Source organism: Daktulosphaira vitifoliae, unplaced genomic scaffold (genome assembly GCF_025091365.1).
Source record: "Daktulosphaira vitifoliae isolate Bord-2020 unplaced genomic scaffold, ASM2509136v1 Scaffold_5, whole genome shotgun sequence".
Taxonomy (NCBI): Eukaryota; Metazoa; Arthropoda; class Insecta; order Hemiptera; family Phylloxeridae; genus Daktulosphaira; species Daktulosphaira vitifoliae.
The window spans coordinates 11,164,319-11,176,414 of NW_026099576.1; the positions used below are offsets into that span (position 1 = coordinate 11,164,319).

A 12,096-nucleotide genomic window follows, 5' to 3' on the forward strand; every position below is an offset into this window, starting at 1 on the left:
GGACGACATTGTTGTTCCTCGTCAGACAGCTGTTGCGATCGCTGTAAAAAAAAAAACGTATCACCACTATTAGTTTGGAACTAAAAATAATAAAATCATTAAAACGCTTTTTCGTTAATATTATATTTAAATGTAAATTTACGCTCCAAGAGACTTTCTAGCAAACACGCGATTTTTTTTTTTACTTTTCCCTATCAGTATAACCGTACGACATTATGTATACTTTATATTTGCGAATTTTAATGGCTTTTCCATGTTGCAACGATTATAAACGCGTCATTTTCCTATGCATATTGCGACCCCGAAGGCGTTATTATAAATCACCAAGACTCGCACGAATCAAAAAATGCATAATATTACAGTAAGTAATACTACTCGCCGAGTATAGAGATACCAGTGCTTCATTAGATACCACCTCAAGGGTCAGGGAGACGTGCCAATAACAACTTTCTTTAGAGGATCCCGAGATGGTTAACAATTGTTTGTTAAACCTATAATGGAGTTTACATAGACAGAGGCGGTTGATTGCAAATCGCTACGGCTAAATTTCTTGACACATTTACATTAATACGGACTAGACAACTAAAAAATGATTTTATGACGTAATCAACGAAGTCCTAAACGTACAATGTTAGTTTCATTATAAAATGTTAGCTAAACACGAGTAAACATAAATCTTAAGTGTAACAGTTAATGGCTGTTATTCATAAAATTATTTTACTTTTATTCTCCACATTTTGTTTATATTTTATCAAACGATCATTTATGTATAAATACTCGACATCCATTTGGAAAATAAGTCAGCCAGGAAAGTTTACATTATGCTTATAAAAAAATATAAATAAAAGCATTTAAGTAGGTCCAGTAGATAAAAAACATTTTTCAGTTTGTTTCCGGTTATCTTCGTATAAATAGTTATTTAATATTTGGCGTTTATAAGTATATGGCATTTTCATAAGTTGTTTTTGAAACGTAAGTACAACAAGTTGACCGATTTAAATACATATACATTGCACTTGATAACGCCTAATTAAAATTGCAATGTATGTACTTTTTATTTAAACAAACCGTCGTGTTTTTTACGTGCATGTTGAATATTTTTTAGATTTTTTATAGACAAAGTAAAAAAAAAAATTGTACACTTAAAATAATTGTTTAACAATTGTACTTTTTAAGGTTTTGATGACTGAACTTTTAAATATCTGCAATTTTGGTTTATTCTAAATAAATTTGTTTTTTTTCCGAAGCAAATAAACATGTTCAATACCAAAATTTATAATTTTCTATTTCAAATTTACCATTGTTTAAAATCGACTTATTAAATTTTACTATATTATATTTCTAAAAATTTTTTTTTTAAATTATGTACGTATAGCCCGTAATTGTACTTTGTGTGTGTGTTAATCATTTTTCATAATTGAAGTACAATACATTTTTAATTTATTTTTACAAAATAATTAATTAAGTAAAACTTAAAAAATTTATTTATGATTTTTTATGTTTTATTAATTAAAAATAAATAAAAATAGCCCAACACATCAAAAATCACTAGAAAAAAATCTACTAATACGTATACAGATACAGTATATGTTAGGCACTGATAACAAAAACATTGTATTCGCCTATCTGCTGATTTTTATGAAATACTTCTTGTGTTTTTGGGTTAATTTTATTAATTTTTACTTAAAATTATATTTTAATAGTTTCAAAAGTATTATAAGTTATTTGAGTATGAGACGGAACGTCTGAGAATAGACATAAAAACTTTTGATTTTTACATCAAATGAATAATTTACAATATTAATATACGTTAATTGTTCCCATAATTATTTTTTTATCACCCTAATATATATTTTCTTGAATGGAATAAAAGTATTCACAATGAATATGAATTAAAGATAATTATAGATTAAATATTTATAGAGAATATATGTAATGAAATTTACATTTAAATAATGCGTTTGGTATTATAAACTACTCATTAAAAATGTACATAGACACCACAAAATATATTAAAATAAATTTACACACAACACTAATGTAAATTGTTACTAGAATATATGCATAAAAATTATTGTTGTCAGGATAGGCATACGTCGTACCCTAACAACTATTTACTGTTACCATGAATTTTTTTTAGTTAAGTACATAATATATACTTACACTTTCGTGTTTCAAGTATATTCTATTTAAAACGCCAGAGTTTCTAAATCTAAGATTAAGTAGAATATCAAGTAGAGTGTACATATAGAACAGTAATGGTTTTTGCATTTTTAGCTGATTACATTAAAACTAATGAACGCGTTATTACCGGCGAAAAAAATTTACAATATTAGTATTTATTCTGTAGACAGTGTATATATAAAAAATCAATGTATAGCAATTGCAACCCACATAGATCTACTGCAACGTTTTAATGTATTCGTGTTTAGTTGACATTTTAATAGAAACTAACAAAATAGATACGTTATCATAAACATTGCAAGTCGTGGTTTTAAAATTCACTTGCGCCCTCAGCCGATTTGCATAATTGACAGGCTGTAAAAATATATTTATGGCTTATATCAATACAAATACACATGCACGAAACGCCTACCTTACCGCATTAGGTCAATTATAAAAACTCATGGGGTTCTCCGTGAAATCTGTTCCCTCCGAAGCCCATGGGGACGGAATTCTGAGTCAGGCTGTGCATTATAAATAAAATACATTAATAAAGAGTCAGAGGTCTCAGGAGGGACACGGCCATTGTGACAGTAAGTATTTTTATTGGATAGAACGGCAAAATCATTATAAAAAACTAATCAAACGCATAATTAAAAATAATAACAGTGATCACTTTTATCATAGGTTTTGTGTTGTTATTTTTATTTTATAAAATTAATCACCAGAATGTAAATAAAAATATTAAATTATACAAAACCGAAAAATAGTAAATTTGTTGACATTTGTTTGCATGCGATATTTTCTCAAGCCAAAATTTAACTCTTATAAATTTTCTATATTTTTCAAAGAAAGATGTTAAACGTGTAATCTGAGTAATGCTATCGTCAAATATTTGTGAATTACTATCTAGAAAGGGCTGTATTCTCTGAGTATATATTTCGCGATGATTTCAACTACAAGATGGATTGCATGCGACACTTACTTCTCTCACTATTAATGAGGTTATATAGGTTATATATATATATATATATACGATTTTCCGTGAGTGCACATTGCGCTATAATACGAGGGTGGTATGGTCCTAGGAAAATATAACCCAGAACCAATAAAGGAAACAAGGAAGGGAAAAAAACGTGTCCAATTATCAACCAAAGATCTTAGATCCCTTAATGCGTACCCATCACCCGCCATAGCGGTACATCCCAGGGGCTTACTTTTTCAAAGAGCATGACGTGACGATTGCTGTGCACAACTAGAAGAAATTAAAGAATCTAAAGATAAGGAACGGAAACGGGAAGAGCAATACTTCAAAAACAAACATTCCATAGGGGATAGTTACCTATGAAGAAATTCGAGATATACTTGCACATCGAATGAAAACATATCAGATCGTATCAAAGAAGAAATCCCGAAATAAATAAAGAATGTATAGTTTAAAAGATGAAAAGTAAGATAAACATTTCAATGTATTCGATAAAAACAAAACATCAATGAAAAAAATCTTGATTTTAATTTATACAGAGTAACTATTCTAATAAGATTCATTATCTTTTTACTGATTACAGGCTTAAAGTACAACATTAATTCCTTTAGTTTTAAATTTAACTATTGTCAAAATATCCATTTAAATACTAAGTAATGATACCTTATCATTTTAGTGTTAACGGAAGAATATGAAATAAAATGTTATTAATAAAATTAATTTTCGCCAGTTTAATTAATAAATTACTTTTTTTAATCCGAATGATACAAGATAAATTCGAAAAAATATTAGCCATTTTCGTCTTTCGTTTTAAGTTATAGCAGATTAATTAATTATGAGCTTAATGTAACAAGTAATATTTAAATATTTTTTGCATAATCCTTAACTTCTTCAATACATTTTTACAATCAAATCGCTCAAAAGAAACCTGGAAAAGGAACACACCGTGAAAGCATTTAGCCTGGTCTAGCAATGTCCATTTACTTAGTCTTGATTGTTCAAATAATTATATGACTGCGTGTTAATTAATATCACCTAACACACGATTAGGAATTTTTAAAGTCATTGGCTCCGCTTATTTTTAAAGACAATTAGGTTAACCGATGCCAACACCCATTTCGTTAAATATTGAATAACTTAAAGTGTATTGTTGAGTAAAGAATCATTTAACTTCATAACTTTGACTGGCTACGTCATTTCCTCGCCATAAAAATATACTGCAAACAATCTTAAACGATTGTAAGGGGAAAAGTACTTAATAACATTTTGAACTTTTTAATTACAAACTTCTTCAATAAAAATGATTTGACAGTATCAGTATGAACAATAAATTACTAAATAGTTTTGTCTCATCAATTATTTTTGACCCATAACGTGCGCTTGACACGAAACAAAATAAACTAGTTCTCCAACAAATTCATTGTGTTTGCCAAAAATAAATTTAAGACTCGGCTTTTAAACTTCACTGAATATTGATTTATACTCGATCTACAAACGCCGCATATACACACAAGCGGTGAGTATGATAATCGCCTGGTATTAATACTATTATATTCACAGAACGATTTAAAAACGAACAACGATGCCCGTGTAGGGTGTATAAGGAAGGCGGAGGGGAGGCAGTTATAGAATTTTTTTCATTGTCGTTTAATAAAAATGATAAATGGTTAATTCGGTATTTTTTTTTTATACATTTATTTTTTGATAAATCGCGCACAGGCCGCCACAGTCGTCTGACAAAATCGACATTTCCCGTTGTACTAAATGATAAAATATGAACAAAAAAATAATAAACGGGTATGGAATGTCCTGGTCGAACAAATATTTGACGGTGCAGCGTATATTTTCATCTATAACAGTAAACATACGCAATTCTACCGATTAAACAGCTGTTACTGAATATTATTATAGTATTTAAATTATGTTATTAAAAACAAACGCAGACTCTGAGCACATCGATTATAAAATGATGTGTAAGTAAATGTACATTTTTATAATGTTTTGTTTATTTTTCGCTGGCACTATATATATGACATTTAAAGTTTATAATAAAAACTAACAGATGCGCTGTATCCGCTTTAACTATAAGTACAGAATACAATTGCATAATAAATATACAAACATAATGAGTATAGAACTGTTACTCTTGTTTGGTACTTATATTAATTAATTACGTACAATAGAACAGCAAAAAATGTACAATAAAATGTCTATTTAACAATAGTATTCTCATTATATTAATTCAATTATTGTAAACAGTCAGTCTCACGTCGGAGAAACCGACAAAAAAAGTGCCAACGGCTTTCACCAAGGACACGACACACAAACGTTATGCGGACGTCACCGTCGTTTTCAATACAATAAAAAATTGTGCACACAATCGTTCATTTACAATTTGCTCGCACTCGAGCATTACAAAAATGATCAATAAATGGTATTGAGAGCAAGCAAAACACGCTCGAGGATAAAATGTACTTGCAATGGCCGCGACCTAAGGCAGTTTGAATTGATCAAGACATTCAAGAAGCAAAACTATTCAAAACCGCGATAACGATGCCCATCACATAAATCATCCGTCGTTCACCAGACCGAGTGGCAATTATTAATAATTTATAAATTCCTCCAAGCTTAATAGAACCCGTCTATTGATTAAACTTTTTTTTAATCTTTTTTATCGGTACTAGAGTGTAAGGTTTCTATTGGCTTTTTTATGGTACCACGCTGTTTCTGCCGTGCCGTGAGCAATTTTTTGTAGCTTTTGTGGCTTAAGGCATTATTACTAAATTCCAAACAACGTTATCTCCATATTTTTACCGACCATTATCTATGTTAATGTCTTGTAATTCCACCGATACTTACATGTTACGTGCTTTAGAGCCATAAAGATTATAGGGTACTTTTCGCACTCTATTACTACATTACATTCGGTTCAGTATTCGCGTTAAAATCTAAAACGAGTTTCGAAAAAAAACATCGGAAATTATCACCCATATGTATTATGAAGTCGCAGTACAACTGTTCCGAGTGTAAAAATTAAAAGATGCGTAGATTGAAAAATTAATTCGACTAATTAAATTTATAATATTATTGATAAGCAACTATTTTTTTAACTTCAATCGTTAATTAATAATAATATAATCGAGAAAATATTAACAAACAATTAGGTAGTTTAAAAAAAATAATTAAAATAACTGAAAAAAATTATAATTGATTACTTTTAATTAATTAATTAAAAATAAATTTTATTAAACCAACAGCACAAAAAGTAATTAGAAAAATATCAGTGCTTATTAACTGATATTTCTAAAACAATGTTTTTATCATCAGCACTAAATAGATACCTTTTGTGGTGTTGGATTGATTTTATTTATTTTTAATTTTTTTAAATATATTAATGCATTAAGAAATATATTTATAAATCAAAAGCTTTATTTATTACTTTACAAAAATCTGACAAGGACTAATTACAAATCATACTTGAATGCTTTGACCGAGCTAAATATGAATAATAAGTTAATCAATAAATTAATGGTTATTTGAGATATTTTAATTTTCCTATCTAATCTACTATTGTTTTACTAGGGTCATTAATTTATAGAACTCAAATGCTGTTAAACTAAAACATAAACGCTAGCTAACTTTTTTATATCCATCATTAATAATAAAATGAATACATACGAAACTGCTGATGCTTCTACATATGAAATGAATTACCTACCAGAGAGATGATTCATAGTCATTAAGTTCCAATAATAATTATAATAAATGCAATTATTATGTGCCCATCAGTTATATTATAGGTGATTAATGATGGCCGCGCAAACAAAATTCAACTGAATAAATGATTTGAAACATTGTTGCAGCATTAGATTCCATGGAATGATCTCTCGAGATACTCAACGAGGACGTATTAGTTACATTACAATTCGCATTTAAATAAACACTTTTGAACAATCATCAAATTTCATTACGGATAAACACAAGAAATTTCACGGTTTGTCATGTCATCAGTAAAAAATTCACTGAGTCATATTCTTCTGGTTGAAGTACATTGCGTGTACACATCACACGCACAACTTGCTCCAGTACTTTTTCAGTAAAGTATAAATTTATCAAAATAGTTTATATTCATGAAAACCCTTTAAAACGCGACCATGACAGCAAATTCATGTTGTAATTAACAATAATTAATGTAATTACAATTACATTAGTAATTGTAATCGAAGAATACCAATTATTCAGTGCATTCGTTGCCGCAAATTCCAAACAATTGTTCTGTGATTCGTTTTCGGGTTTTCAATATAAATTATCTACTATCTAAATTGGTCACTCATATTATTAAAAATGATTAATAACTGATCGTACCGAGTTTGAGTACATCCCACAACGTCGACACAAACTCTCATTAGAGGAACCAAGATGCATTAAGTTTTAGATGTGTATAAACTCGTTATAAGCTCATAGTTATAAAATAGCTCTTTTGTATTATTACAGTTGAGTCAGCAGTCATCGTTGCGTGTTATGAAGTCCAAGTATAATGTTAATTTATAAATAGAAGTCGAAAAAATAGAAGGAAGAATTAAAAATAGTTTCCTAAGCTTATAATTAAAAAAGTCATAACTGGATAAGGTTTTTTCAATATTTTTATCAATTTTTTGCTATTGACCAGATAAATTCAATTAATCATGTCAGCCCACATATATATGGGCTATTTAAATTATTGACATTATAATATCATATATAATTTTATAGTATCAATAATTTAAATAACATTTTACAGAGAATGATAATTAAAGAGATTGCCATTTACAAAACACGGAAACATTATAATTTAATATAACTGTTTCTCAACAATGTTTCTATTCGAAAGTCGATATCTATATATGCGTACTAAACTTGGGTGGTTTTATGTTTAGTAAACGACTAGCCAACTTACCATAATGTAGTAATGCTTACATGTAAAAAACTATCAGGCGTGGTAGAGCAATGCTAATTGTATAATATATACAAAAGAATCTAGTCATAAATAACATAATCATTCATATTTTATGACCAGTACACAGCAAAACACTATATCCTAGTTCACGGGAATAAATAATCAATGAGTCATAAGTAGATTTTTGATATTATAATATTGTAACCGAATTTCACCAAATTAATAATGTGCTTCTTTCCTCCGCTTTCGTTTAATATTCATTAAATCAAATATTAATAATGCTAAATAATAAATGAGTTTTACAAATTATATGCTAATCCAACTTGTATTATCGTAAAAATGTTGTGTTAAAAAAATTGAACATAATTTAGCTCTGTTAAAATTATGTTTACTAACAGCCGGTGCGTTAATACGAAAAGAATAGGAAGTTGATTTGAAACAACAACTAGTCGGACGATTTTCATTTAAAACATAAAAAAATGGATTGTCAAAAACGACAAATCGCATTCTTGTAAAATTAAGTAACAAAAATTAACCTTGGGAAAATTTATGACTGAAAAATAATAAGTTATACTTTAAACGAAGTATAACATATTAAAATAGATATTTAAATAATTGAAACGAGGTCATCTGACGGAAAAATAAGTGTACATTGATTAATAGCAATCACAATAATAAAAATTCAATATTTCAACCATATTATAAAACTCGTAGCTAAATTAATAAGTTTAATGAAAAACTTTCTGTAGTTTTCATTTAATTATACTGTATTCAGTTAGCAGTAATGAACTAACAATAGGCGGCCAGTAGTATTAAAAATAAAAACTATATTTATAATCAGTTTTTCATCAAATACCGTCGTCAATAGTTTCTGATGCTGAAGTTTTGATAGAAAAATGTGACCAATAAAGATATAAAATGATTTTTTTTTTTAATAAAAAGTAATACAGCGCTATTTTTTTCTTTTTGATATTTTGAAATAGAGTTAATCCGAAGAGAAATTATTCAGAATTGAGATATACAGCCGAGCTACGGGGAATCGTGGAATGTTGCGTTATACAGTCATCTTGTGTAAACAATCAACGCTTACTTATGAATGATCCTTAGGCCCATTGAAAAAAATGTATATAGTTGTTAATGTTTACAATGAGTAAATATTCCCCATTTTAAAGCCTTTGTTCGGGTTATTTAGTTTTAAGATTACATATGGAGCCCGGGTAAAAATCTCACAGAGTAAATAAATAAAACGTGTGCCTGGTAAGTACACACAGAGAAAAACGCAAAAATCATCACATCAAGGGCACTGAAGACCGGAAAGGACATGTACGTTCGGTCTGTGTGCACAAGGAGGCGAGTCGGACACACCATCTGGATTTTTAATTAATACCATCCGGTGTACTTTGCCATCCTCCAGCAAACCGGAAGTTCGATAAATGGTCATAATGCGCGAGCGGTTATCGATTAGCTCGACGAGTATTTTATTGTAACGATGTTTTGTATCACGTTTATCCCTTCGCCGTATTTCAAACACGGCAACCTTTTTTTTTTAATACAAGTTGCACTAGAACACGTGCAGCGTTATGCTGTAGTGGTTACGACGTCCATGTTAAAAATATTGCCGTCTTACTAAAAACATTCTCGTAACGAAATGAAGTCGGCCGACAAAAATGAGAACAAAAAAAACTATTGCCATTTATGACGTACTGACAATAATTAGTTCCAATTTAGACGACAAACAGAGATACAAAAATGTTGCAACGCATAAAACTTGCTAAGACTTTACTAGATCGTGTCGACAATTTTTTTTTTTTTGTCAACAAGTTTAAATTATTATGTAAACGCAAAATTTTTTTTATAGGATTTTTAATTAACATCACACGAATAAATATACTATTTTTAACACGACAATCACTTATTATTATGTGTCGGTCGTAACTGCCTACGGGCTATACCAAATCTATGGGCAAGCCAACAGGAACCGACTTGGACGTTGCCGCATAGCGTTTCAATTACATTCTAGTGAAATTAAATAGGATGACTATCGTGGGAACTAATAAACGAAGTCAAAACTCGTAAGGTTTATTATTGATTGTTTTGTTACTACTTAAGACGCAATCAAAACAATAAGTGCACGTACAAAGCAAATGATCGGAATAACAACTGTACGTTAGTCAAATGAAATGATTCAATCGGTTCAGCTTTCAACGAAGTTTTGCACGTGGTCTTTAATTGAAATTGGTATATACTGTCCAAAGTAATTTATTACAGTATTTTAAGGTAGCTTAATTATTTTTTGTTAATAATGTTTATCGTTTGTACAGGAAATGATAATAAAACAACATTATTATATACCATAATGAACATAAACTTCATTCGCTTTGTAGGCATTAATTTTTTTTAGCAATCGTGTATTTTTTTTTTTTAACTGACGCATATTTCACATAATAAATGACTTAGGCATAGGAGCAAACGTGGTATTTTAAAAATCGCCATAATAATTCGTATAAACTTTGGACCGAAAAAAAAAAAAAAAAGTCTAAACATTATTTGGCAAACAAACAATAAGAAGTTTTGGAATGATGAAATAATAATAACGCGAAGTAAGTAGGTACAAAAAATAAACCTTCATTCAATCGATTAACAATTCAAACTCATTGTTAATTGATATTCCATATAGGCAAGACATATATTATACCTTCAAGTGAATCGTTTGGTTTTTTAATCGCAAATAATTAGTTATGTACGTTGCCCCTTTCTATGACGTTGGTGAATATTTTTAGCCGATTGATAACGCCAAATAAAAGTTCCACGTGTCCTCGAGGATCAACGGCTTTAAATTCAAATGTTATAATACGTGTGTTTTTTGTACATTTTAAAATATTTCTGTAACATATAATAGGATTTATTTAATTCATTACGCAATAATTATTCTACTAGGCGATATATATTATTTTAGATCATAACACCAGTTTGTGATTAAGTATTAACAACGCGATTGAAAAAAATGTTCATAACCAAAGTAATAAGCCCAATTAAAATAAATAATTAATTGAATGCATATTTGCGTATTAAAAATAAAGAAATCAACATTTTTTAATAATTATTTTTGTAGAATTTTCGCAGTCGCTAAAAGGAAACAATTCACTACATAATGACCAGAATACTCACAATAAAAATATACTAAAATCGTCATATATGTAAATTTTAAATCGCACTAACAATTTAAAATATAGTAAAATAATAAAAAATTTAAAAGCAATAATAAAGGTAAATGAAAAAAATGTTGGTATAATGTACATTGTAATACATTTTAGGTCGGAATTAACACAAAATGTGCAGTAACACATTTTGTGTTTCCAATCAACTAACTGGCATTGAAATTTATAAAAAAATATGGTTAAAACTTTTTAAAATTCGAGTAAATTTATAAGAACAATTGGTCATGCACAGAGTGTCCCGCGAGGTTCAGATAACATAAGAAAAGTATATGGATTTGTCAGACTACATGAAACACACAGGGTATATATGAATTATGCGTAAAAAAATTTTAATTTTGTGTAAATCTACCTAGTACAACTAGGTGAAATTTAACGAAATTGTTTACAGTGTAATAAATATACTAAGTACGATAATCCATTACCTTCATTTGTTTGACCGATTAAGCCTTAAATGATCATTTACGATACTTTGTGCATATTAAGCGACACATTTAGCTCATCAATTATAGAATACAGCTCGTCCTATGTGTTACATGGGATTACTCTGTTGTAGTCGCTTAATCATAATTACACCGACTGTCGTAATTTTACGACCGAACACGTTTTTTATTTTATTTTATCGTTATTAAATTTCCTGAAAATAAGCGTACTTTAGTATTCTAGTCCAAGTACAAAAAGGCCCAATTTACGCTAATTATTCATTATGTAAGTTTATCGACTACCTTTCGTTAATTAAATTTTAAATTACTAACATAATAGTCGTATCATGTAAATGTCATAAATAATTTATGCAA

The 12,096-nt window shown here is 28.9% G+C and overlaps 1 protein-coding gene across 6 annotated transcripts in view; it reads right to left on the minus strand.

Moving 5' to 3' along the window:
- LOC126907808 (polyprenol reductase) overlaps positions 1-12,096 on the minus strand; it is a 38,418-nt gene continuing 26,322 nt past the window's right edge. For 2 of the 6 annotated variants that reach the window (XR_007704620.1, XR_007704621.1), the window contains one exon: positions 1-41. The gene's annotated coding sequence lies outside the window, so the exon portion shown is untranslated. Of the gene's footprint in view, positions 42-10,780; positions 10,968-12,096 lie in introns of those variants that run through there. The other 4 variants (XR_007704618.1, XR_007704619.1, XR_007704617.1 and 1 more) reach the window with 3 other exon arrangements.